The sequence below is a fragment of the Triticum dicoccoides genome, chromosome 7B (genome assembly GCF_002162155.2).
Source record: "Triticum dicoccoides isolate Atlit2015 ecotype Zavitan chromosome 7B, WEW_v2.0, whole genome shotgun sequence".
Classification (NCBI taxonomy): Eukaryota; Viridiplantae; Streptophyta; class Magnoliopsida; order Poales; family Poaceae; genus Triticum; species Triticum dicoccoides.
In genome coordinates, this window is record NC_041393.1 from 21907382 (window position 1) to 21918701 (window position 11320).

Below are 11320 nucleotides of genomic sequence, written 5' to 3' on the forward strand. Positions count from 1 at the left end.
GTGGGACCCCTTCACGGACGGCGCCGCCACGGGCACCTGGAAGGGGGAAACAACCTCGCTGGGTCTACGCGTAGGGGATCTTGTTGTGGGTTTGGCTCGGGCATTGCTCCCAAGTGTTCCTATGGCCTGACCTACCACAACTGGGTGCAGAGGTCCACTGGTTAAAGCCCGTCTGGGGAAAGTCAAACGGTTAGATCTCGTGGTCAAACGCTCCAGGATTAGGCTGGACTGGGGCCCTGGGGGTAGCAATGCTGCCAAATCTTGCATCGTGGCCTCTCACGAGTCTGGAAGTGTTGTGGCGGTTGCAAATGCCCGACACGCATCTCCGGAGTGGGACCCCTTTCACGGACGGTGCCACCGCCGGCACCCGTAGATCTGTGAGTCAATATTGTTGTGGTTAGGTCGCTCGATGGTTGTCGGAGGGTATGGGAATGCTGGTCTATAATTAACAAATTGGTAAGAGAACTATTTTTAGAAAATGATTAAATTTGATGCATACAAATAAGGGGAAAAAGAAGAAATATCTATGCCCACAGCTTAGCCGTCGGCATAGTCTGCCTTATCCCCTCGCGGTGCATCCCCTCCACTCATTCGATCCATTCCCTCCCACCCCTGCAACCCCCGATCTTCCCGCGCCTCCGCCGTCCACCCACGCCGCCTTCACCTGCGTTGCCGTCCACCCGTGCTGCCGTCCACCTGCCCCTCCTTGACCCCGCCCTGGCCTCCCAACCCCACCTCGACCCCGCACCGCCGCCAACCCGGCCGGCCACACCGTCTCCCCGACCCCGGCTCGGCCTCTCCGACCACCACACATGGCCGCGGCTTCGGGCGGCCCGCGTCCCTGCCCGGCCGGCCCTGCTGCTAGCTCCGTCCAGCCGCTTCTTCTCCGGCCGGCCGTGTTCTCCGCCCTGGCCCTTCCGTCCCCTCCACCGCTGGATGCGTTCATTGCCGGCCCCTTCGCAACCGTCCTCCAACTCCATCGCCCCCCAGTGAGCACCCCCTCCCATGGTCCCTTGTTGCCGCTACTCGTGCTCATGGTCGCCGCCGCTAGCTGCATGCTGCTTGCCGCCGCCGCTGCATGTGTGTTGCTGCTGCAAGGGGATAGATAGATGGAATTATAGCAATGTGTGTTGCTAGTAGTTGCAAGTGATGAAATGACAAATGGAATTATAGCAATAGATGAATAGATAGATGGATAAAATGTAATTTTTTGTTTGTTTTGTGTACTTTTATTAGGCATTTAAATACATAGTAGATAGTTTTTACTAAGTTTGTGAATGGATGTTACCCAAGTTAACAAATATTTTAGACACTTAGTTTCTAAAATATACTCCCTCCATTCCATAATGTAAGACATTTTTTCAAAAAACGTGAAAAAACGTCTTACATTATGGGACGGAGGGAGTAGATGAATAGAAGTTGGTCAAGTTTGTGATAGATGGATGGATATTGGTCAAGTTAGTGTTTGGTCATGTTGATTCATAAGAAGCAATTCGAGACACTTAGTTTCTAAAATAGTTAATGAAGTTTTTTTTGCAATTTGACATGTTGTTTCATGTTGATTCATAATGTTATGCCAATGCTTAATGTGAGGTGATGACCTAATTTTTTTCACTAGGTGGAATTAACATGATTTGTGGTGTTCCATCTTCATGGAGTGATCGTCGACGTTGGAGGTATCGGTCCACAATTGTCCCTTCTCTGATCGACTATATCCTCTACATCCGAGGATGAGTAACAATTCCATCACCTCGTCTGCTTTTTTTTCATGTCACTAGATTTCATTTTCACATCAAGTCGCGTAACCTAGGCGTCTCCCGTCCGAAAGGGTTGCATCGATAAATATGCATTCAATTGCATATTTATCACCGCAGCTCTTTTGGATTGTCTAGTGTTTTCCACGGACAGCTAGAGGATGTGTATATTGGGTACGTTGTCCATGCTCTACCTCGTTCCGAGACAAGATTTCGGCGGCGCCTCCCCATTGTTCTCCGGATGCACATTCTCTCGGAATTTTGCCGAGGCATGTATTTGGAGAACAACGGGGAGGTGTTGCCAAAATTTTGTCTCGGAATGGGGTAGAGCATGGAGAACATACTCAATCTACACATTCTCGGGTGGGTTGATGACCCATCTTTACCTATTAGAGATGTAGGTGGATTAAATGTCGTTTCTCGTCAACCCTATAACAAATAAAACATTGATCTGAATAATTTAAATGAATCCTTAATTTTGTTGTGTGGCTTCCAATAAAGCAGAGATGGCAGATAATTAGTGGATGTATAGTGGGTTTTTCTGTCGTAATCAAGTAACAACAGAGTGAGCCGAGAAAATTGATGTGTTTTTGAAAGAGATATTCTGTAGTCCAATGAGAATGGTGCCAGAATGCCCCTGTGCCAAATGTAAGAGACATATGCGCAGAGATAAGAGTAAGATGACTAAGCACACTACAAAATCAGACACATCCGTGACATTTTGGGCCGAACAAATTTTTTCAGTCATACTTATGACACTTCTATGACGATAATTGTGACAAAACCCGGTATCATCATAGATGTGGTGGGATCCTACTTCTATGACAAAAAATCATGACACAAAATGGGCTTTTCGTCCCGGCCGGGTCGGAGACGCAGCTGCATGACATTCTTTGGGCCGTGCATGACGGAAAAAACCGTGGTAGAAGCAAGGACGAGGAAAATATCAGGGAGTTCCCGGTTAAGGTGGGTGGTTGGGGGCCGAGCGATGCGCGTTCCTCTCGTACACATACGCGCGTGGGTGCGAGGCGTTGGGCTCTAACTGAACCCGAGCGAGGCGTTGCCTACTGAACCCGAGCGATTGCACTGCAGGCTACGCGTTACTGAACCCGAGCGATCGAGCGATTCCTTCACTACTGCTGCTAACTGAAGCCGATCGATGCTGCCTATGGATGAACAATGAGCGTTGCTGGGGGTGGGGGGTGGATGAACAGTTCCTGGTGGGGGTTGGATGAACAAGACCCTGTGGTGTTGCCGCTTGATGAACAGGACCCCGATTGATCGAGCTGGTTGGGCGTGGATGAACAGGACCCCATGGAGGGCTGTATGAACAGGACCCCATGGAGGGAAGGTTGAACAGTAGCCGGTGGAGGGCTGGTTGAACAGTAGCCGGTGGAGAGCTGGATGAACAGTAGCCCGTGGAGGGGAGGTTGAACAGGACCCCATGGAGAGGGCTGGTTGAACAGTAGCCGGTGGAGTAGCGCGCGGTGGAGGCTGGATGAACAGGAGCCCGTGGATGAAAAGTCACGGGTGGAGGCTGGAGGAGGTCGAAGGTGGATGAACAGTAGCCCATGGAGGCTGGAGGAGGTCGACGGTGGAGATGAACAGTATCCCGTTGAGTCGTGTTTTGAGGTACGCCACACCCCTCCCGACGAACAGGACCCCCGTTTCGACCGTAGCGCTCCAACACAAGTCCGTTTCCTCCGACACTACTAGGAAAAGGCCTACTAGTGGCGCACCAGTTTTGCCTACTAATGGCGCACTACTGGTGCGCCACTAGTACCACGCCACTAGTATTATATACTAATGGCGCACCACTGGTGCGCCATTAGTATAGAGCAACATGCGCCATTAGTATGCCTCCCAGGGGGCCATATTTACCCATGTGCTTTGGCATACTAATGGCGCACTGTGGTGTGATGCGCCATTAGTATCCTTTGGCATACTAATGGCGCACTGTAGGGTGATGCGGCATTAGTATCCTTTGGCATACTAATGGCGCACTTTGGGGTGATGCGCCATTAGTATGAATATTAGTTTTTTTTACTTTTCTGATTTTTGCACAGGTTACAAAATGTATTATTGGACAGAATATAGACAACACCACACAACAACAGCAGATTCATTGAATACAATAGAATATTAGTCTCCGAATACAATTCATCATATTAGTCTCCGAATTCAAAAGACCGAACAAAGATAGAACATTACAAGTCTTAGAGACCGCGAGTAGCGAGTTTGTCTTCACATTACAAGTCGATATCGATCATCTAAACTACCATCACATAGAAGAGAGCCGCGGTCATCACGATGAGCATCATCGCGATGAAACTGGTCTTCATCCGGTTCCTCCAATGCTCCCTCCTCTCTCCCTCTAGATAGCGGGCGTATCTAGATTCCGCCTCCGCCCTAGTGGTGTACCCTTTGTAACTGTTATCGCTGAAACGGTGAACCTGTCTCCGACACTCCACCCAGTCGTCGTAGACTCCGGGAACCTTACCCTTGTACACGACATACGACGACATCTCTATGCACAAGCCAAACAACAGACAATACATAAGCAATATATAAGTATGCAACAAAAGGATCGGAAGAGAAAAGCAAGACATTAATAGCACGACTCATGGTCCTACTAATAAATAGCATCGATTACATCTAAGTTGAACGACTGTCCAAACCAAAGAGACATACAAGTTCATTAAAGTTTAATTACAACATGAGCTAATCGATGTTTCAGAACTACAAATAGCATCACAACTTTCGACTCGACTCATGGGACCGGAGCATGGATGAAGTCGCCATCTTTCGTGATGGTCATGAAGTCGCGGGCGTTGTCAGCCTGCATTTGTAGCGTTGTGTCTATCTCACTATTGGACGGTTGATATCTGAGGTAGAACTGCCCCGAGGTACGAAGGACATCTTGATGGATGATTTCTGCAAACTCCGACTGGATGCGAAAGAATTCTTGTCGGAGGTCCACGTCCTGGATTGCCACCAAGCTTGCGGCCCAATCTTTTACATTATTTGGTAGCAGAAGGTGATTATGGCCCTGTACGATCGCCCGCATGTGATGGAGGGCGTAGTAGGCATCCTTCTGACAGCCAGGCGGCTGCTTGACGCAGGGGAACGTCGTATTGTGGGTGAACACGTGCTTGCCGTACCTACGAACTGGCCTCTTAAAGGTGCCTCTAGATTTGGCGTAGCCGGGGAGAGCATCATCAAGAACCTACTTGATATTTGTGTAGTCTATCTTGGAGTCACGGTCCGGGTCAAAATACGTGGTCGTGGAATATTTCAGGCTTAAGAGGATGAGTGTGCAATGTGTGTCACTGCACAGAACACGGAATGTTAGAAAAAAAAGAACGACCAAAATCTAAGAAATCATATGTTACGGGGCGGTGAGGGGATGACTTACTCGGGAAAGTAAGGCACGAGGAAGTTATCCTTATCTGGGTTTGCCAGAATGACGCCTTCGAGGTGTGAACTCGCGACAGGTCGGTCCCCAGCGCTGCCCAAGATCTTGGCATGCATGTAGAAGGGGTCGACTATAACGATGTCCGGGGTCTTGTCTTGAATGATCCGCATCTCCATACTCAGCGAAAACAGCCGAACGAAGGTGTAGTGCAGCGGATGAAGGTTAAACATAGCAAAGATGTCATCAAACCACAGGACGATCGTACCCTCGATGGTGCCATCCACAAAGCCCTTGCCCTCTGGCACCTTGGCCATGAAAATCGGGTATGCCACATCATTTTGGGAGAGACGCTGCTTCTCCAAAGAAAGAACATGGTCATGCAGACTCCGCATAGCACCGGTTGCAGCATTGAGCATATTTGTCGGTAGCATCGCCCTACCCACCACATGCACCCTCCTCGAGATATCCTTAGGTGAAGGTGGCCCGTCCTGAGCACGGATCATACTCGATGCCGGCTGGCTCGCACCGGCGCCCTTGTTAGTCTTTCGTTTCCGTCCCTTCTTCTTGATCTGCTGTAATGGGACCGAGTTCTGCTCACAGACCGCCTTCTTGAGCGTGTTGGGGCTGATAATATTTCGCACCTCAGCTATCTGAGGCTCGGTGAAGGCGGGAGCTGGAGGCGTCTCCTGAGAACTGAACGCCAGACGACGTCTGTTGCAATTGGATTTCTTCGTCGTACCAGCTAGATCGTGGTCGTCTTGGTTGGGTTCTTGAGAAGGAGGCCCGCAGAACTCGTCAGCATACACATGTTCGTCAAAGTACTTATTGACGTTGGTAAATGTACCGTCATCGTTGTCGTCATTGTCCGGATCCTGTGCCATATGCATGTCTGGATCCTGTGCCATAGGGATGTCCGGCATGTCCGATAGCGTTGCGGCGTTCTTGCCATGGCTTGGCGCCGGCACGACTGGCGGTCTTGTATGTGGGGTGGTGTCCCCCGCCCCCAAACGAATCTGGCTCTTCGGCCAAAGCAAGGGCCACCTTACGCAGGCGCTGAGGGTCATCTCATCTTCTTCGTCGGCCCCAGCGGGTCGAATCGGAGATAACAACTCATCGTAGTCAGGCAGCACCCGAACCAGTTCAACCCTATACAAGGTGGGTGGCATCGGATTACCGTGGAACACGGGGTTGCCCGGTTGACCGATTCTGCCCTTGGCTACATCGACCAACTCACCGCCCATGAAGTGTAGGAGAGTGCAAGGAATGTCGGCGGCGCCCTGCAAAAACATGTAGGGCGTCAGGGATGCCCAGTCAAAGGCAAGGAGATGAAGTCATCGACCGAGAGGCTTAGTTACCGTGATGCCGTCGAGCTCGGCTAATGTTGAGGGGCCGCTTGCTGGCGAGGTGCCGGCTGGCGTACACTCGGGTGCATTAAGCTCCAATGCCCGTGCCGGCGCCGGAGACATGAATACCGCCTCTGCCGGAGACACCAATGGCGCCGCCGGAGACACCAATGGCACCGACTGCGCGTTATGCGAGTTGCTGGTCGTGAAGCTGGGAACCGGGGAAGGCCCCTGTTGCCGCCCGCAATCCACGTCGTCAGCCCATGAATCAACGTAGGCACCATCGCGGTGAGCGTCGTTCCCAATTGTTGTTGCACTTGCTCTTGGACAATCTCCGGAATCCGCGCCACTTGTGCCTTGAGTGCTTCAACCTCGCGCGACTGTTTTTCCAAGCTGGTCTTTTTCTCCTTTCGCCCACCAGCGGTATAGTATGACGACCATTTTGTGGACAAGCCTTTGCCGGCCACACGACCAGCTGACGTCGGCTTACTGAGCTTATCCTTGTTTTTCATTATGTTCAACGCCCTATTTAAAGGGGTGTCGAAAGGGGAGCTCTGAGATGACCCCGCTCTACTGCTTTCAGTGTCCTGCGGAAGGAACGTGAACCATTTAGAAATATTGGGGATTAATTAGAATGCAACCATATGGAACTAATTACACGGGGGTGTATTCCTTACCAGAACAAGCTCGAGCGCCCTGGTCTTCGGATTCGTGGTAAGCTCCTTTGTTATCGGGTCCTCCTTGTACTGGGCCTTGAGAAAGTTCGTAGTCTGCTTGTCACGGTATTTCTCGAAGCGGGGCGGTAGGCCTTGCTCGGCACGCTCCGCGTCCTCCTTGTCCCATATAGGTTCCGCCACTCTGTAACCGCCGGGACTGAGTTGGTGGACCCCTAAGTTCAACTGCCGCATTTCTTTCCCCCACTGACTTGATTCGAAGGTTGCGCTGCTCTCGCACTTGATCTTGAACTCCTTGTAGTCATCTTCGCTGATCAAAGGATATTTCGCCTTGACCTTCTCATAACTATCACCTTTTTCAATCATTACCTTCACCGTGCTTCTCCAAGTAGACATGGCCGTGCTCATCCTCGTGAGGGCGGCACTGTTCACTTTGTTCCCTGAGAGGCGTGTGTTTGCAAAGTCAGCGGGGAACTTGTATCATTCGTGCAGCTTCGTGAAGAGGAGGCTGCACAAATTCCCTCGGTCCTTATGCCTTAGGTTCTCGGTGTTGATTGAGACGGTGCTCCAGAGAATGCACCCGAGCTGAACTGAGTACCCCTTGACTACTTCTTTGGGCACCGTCGGATGCCTGTCGGGGTTCACTTCAGTAAATTCCTCCTTGACGCTGCCGAGCACGCTCGGGCGCTGGTCCTTCTGTTGCCTCTTTGGTTGGCTGCCATCTGTGCATGCGCCGCCATCGTCAGTGGTGGCATCCTCAGCGGCACCATCAGTGGTGTCATCCCCGATGCCACTAGGGGTTGTGTAGTCAGGATCGATGTCTTCCGCGATGTCCTCATAGCAGTGAGGTTCTTCCTCCAACTCATGGGACAGCTCGCAGAATTGCTTGCCGCTCGAACCGCCGGCCTCATCGTTGTTGGCCATGTTTCGCTCTAAATAGGAAAAAAGTTTGGTCAAAAAGTTAGTTATTGTCAAGGAACAAGATCATGGTCTCATCATTTAGGGTTTGTCGACACCGAGGCATCCTAAAAGCTAAGCTTTTATCATGTAGGGTTTGTCAACGCCGAGGCACCCTAAAAGCCTATGCGTACATCATTTAGGTTCTCATCGACACCGAGGCACCCTAAAAGCCAAGGTTTCATCATTTAGGGTTTGTCGACGCCGAGGCACCCTAAATGCTAAGTTAAGTTTTCATCATTTAGGGTTTATCGATGCCAAGGTACCCTAGGTTGGGCCTAATCACTTGGCACTAATCACTTGGCTCTATTGCCACCTATGTTGGGTTTATCATCTAGGGTTTATTGATGCTAAGGAGAATTCTAAGTTGGGCCTAATCACTTGGCTCTATTGCCACCTATGGTTCAATGCAGCAAGAATGGCGGGGCAGTTGATTCTAATTAATTAAGTACTAAGCTACCTCGGCCCATGCATTAGTCGCAAGTACCCCATATGTCTGATTTTTAGCAAAGTCATGCTAAAATTCACGGAAATTTTCAGCATGACCTTTGCTAAAAATAGGACATATGGAGTACCCGAATTTGCCGGAACGGAAGTTAATCGACATTCCAGCAAACTCAAGGGCCTCTCGGGGTACCTGCACAATCATCACGACACGATGGTCAGAGACAAAACCCAGAAAACTAGCAAAATCATCACAAATTGTTTTCTGTAAAAGATGATCATCATCTTTACAAGTCTTTCTCAATGTGATCACAAGTAATTCAGAGGCATCACAAGTAATTCAGAGCAAAGAAACAGCTTAATCCATGCCTCAGCTTATCAACAGTCATTACTTGTCAAATACAAAAGAAGGAACAATTTATTTGTGACATAGTTACAAATGATGACAGAATAAAGCAAACACCCTACACTAGCCTAGAAACAAGTGAAGTTTCACCCATATAAGAACAAGTGAATTCTAGTCACATTGAATCTGGAAGAGAATGCAAAATGCTACTTGGTATTTTCAATCTGGATACTGCATAAATAGTGTTGGAATCTTGGTAATACACTAGTTCTAGAAGAAGTAGACAGACATATACATCCATCTAATTCTAGAGGAAGTAGACAGAAATATGCATGAACCATCTAGCATCGAAAGATATATCCGGAGGAGTTGAGGATTCTTTAGTCCAAACAATACATGAACAACTGCTAATATGCTTTTCTACAGACAAAATCTCTGGTCGTAAACGGAAGACGGGAAACATCAAAACTAGCAGAAGCAGACCAAATGTGCATATATTCTATCTAGCTAAAATGTTATCACTGTCCCTCCCCATAGCAAGAATGTTAATATGTTATCACTAAAATGTAAGAACAATCAATCTATTTAATATGTTATCACTGTCCCTCCCCATAGCAAGAATCACTCACTAGAGTTATTCCTCCACATAGTGGTCTATATTTCAAACAATTTGTTATAGTCAGTGGCCAAAATTGCACATATGCTGCACCTCTAACACCTAGGTCGGGAGCCACTCCGCTGCTGGCATGTCGGGAGCATCCAATTTTGAGATCCACTGTTAAACTGAAATGCTACACAGTTCCACAAAGATCCATTGTTAAACTGAAATGCTACAGTTTCAGAGAAGAGAAGAGAATGACACAATACTACTAGTCCCAGTTCCAGTACTCCACAGATTTGAGACAATATTTGACTGAATTACTAAATGACCATAAACACAATTTTATGATAAACTGCCAACAAAAACACATGGAGTACTTGACACAGTACTTGCCATAGTAATAGTCAATGTTTCGCATTAGTAAATGACCATTATTCCAAAATGACCCTAAAATCTTCATATGGCATCTCCAAAATGACCATTATCTCACTAAATGACCAAAATGAACATGTAACAGCAATCTGTGCACACATCTAACTAGATGGTCATTACTATGATATTTTGACAGCAATATGTAGACACAGTCTGATGGAAAATTTAGCATGATTAGTTTTGATAGTTTTTCAGTTTTGAGTTTTGACATACAATTTTGACATACAAAGGGACCAACAACAATTGATTATGTCACAGAGTTTATATACAAACAATAAATTGATTTCCTCGAAAAGCATTTCTTTCAAATTTTGGGCATCAACAGTTTCAACAGGGACAAAGTTTGTGGTCCTTATATAATGCTTGGTTATGTAAGTCAGCAAGTGTATAGTACCTGGTGTTCAAAAGCCTTGGCTAGTGTTCTGAACTTCTGGATCTTGATCTCCTTGTGCCTAATCACCTGTCCCTGTCAACTCTGTAAACTGCACAAGCTCTAGTGCAGATTGCAACACCTCACTGCGGGACAGTTAGATGAACATAAGCCTTCAGAGTAAAGGAAAAGAGAGATTCCATTTAATTTTAATTAACACAAATGGTCTCAGTTAATTTTAATTACTCCTACACTTTACTAAAAAGAAGAGAGGAAGAGAGGACATTGCTGCACAAGCACAAGTTAATTTTAATTACTCCAAGCACACATGGGTTTAGTTAATTTTAAGCTACTCCATTTAAGCTAGCCAGATGTACTTCAAAATTAACAAATACTGGAGTATAGAATTTTTGCAAACTGGAGTAATTCAATGAGTTTCTGCACACTGGAGTACAATACTTCACTGAATTTCTACAAATAATTCATTATTTACTGCAAGTTCATTGATCTACTCCAAGAAAGATTAGCCAAGTGATTACTCCTACTGCTACTTCATCTACCCCAAGCGGACGTCAGGAAACAAGAGAAAGAAACATGGAAGAACGCGTGAGCAAACAGGCATTTTATCGAACATGTGACGAGCAAGAATTAGAAAGACCCTACCTCCCCGAGCAGCAGACTGAGTGTTAAACAGCAGGCTGTATGACCCTGCAGCAAGAAGACGGAGAGAAGTAAGAACAAGGAGGCGGAAACACAGGAGGAAACCGGCGCACAACATGTACAACGCACCACAACGGTGACATTGGGATGGAGAAGAAGAACTCGAACCTCAACCATACGTGGGAGGCGAACGATTGACCTTGAACTCCTCGGCGGCGAACTTGAGCACCATGGTGAAGGGCGCCGCCTCCGGCACACTGAACCTGCGAGGCCACCGCACGACACATGCAGATCAGGACGAGAGCTGGTCCAAGGAGGGGTGGG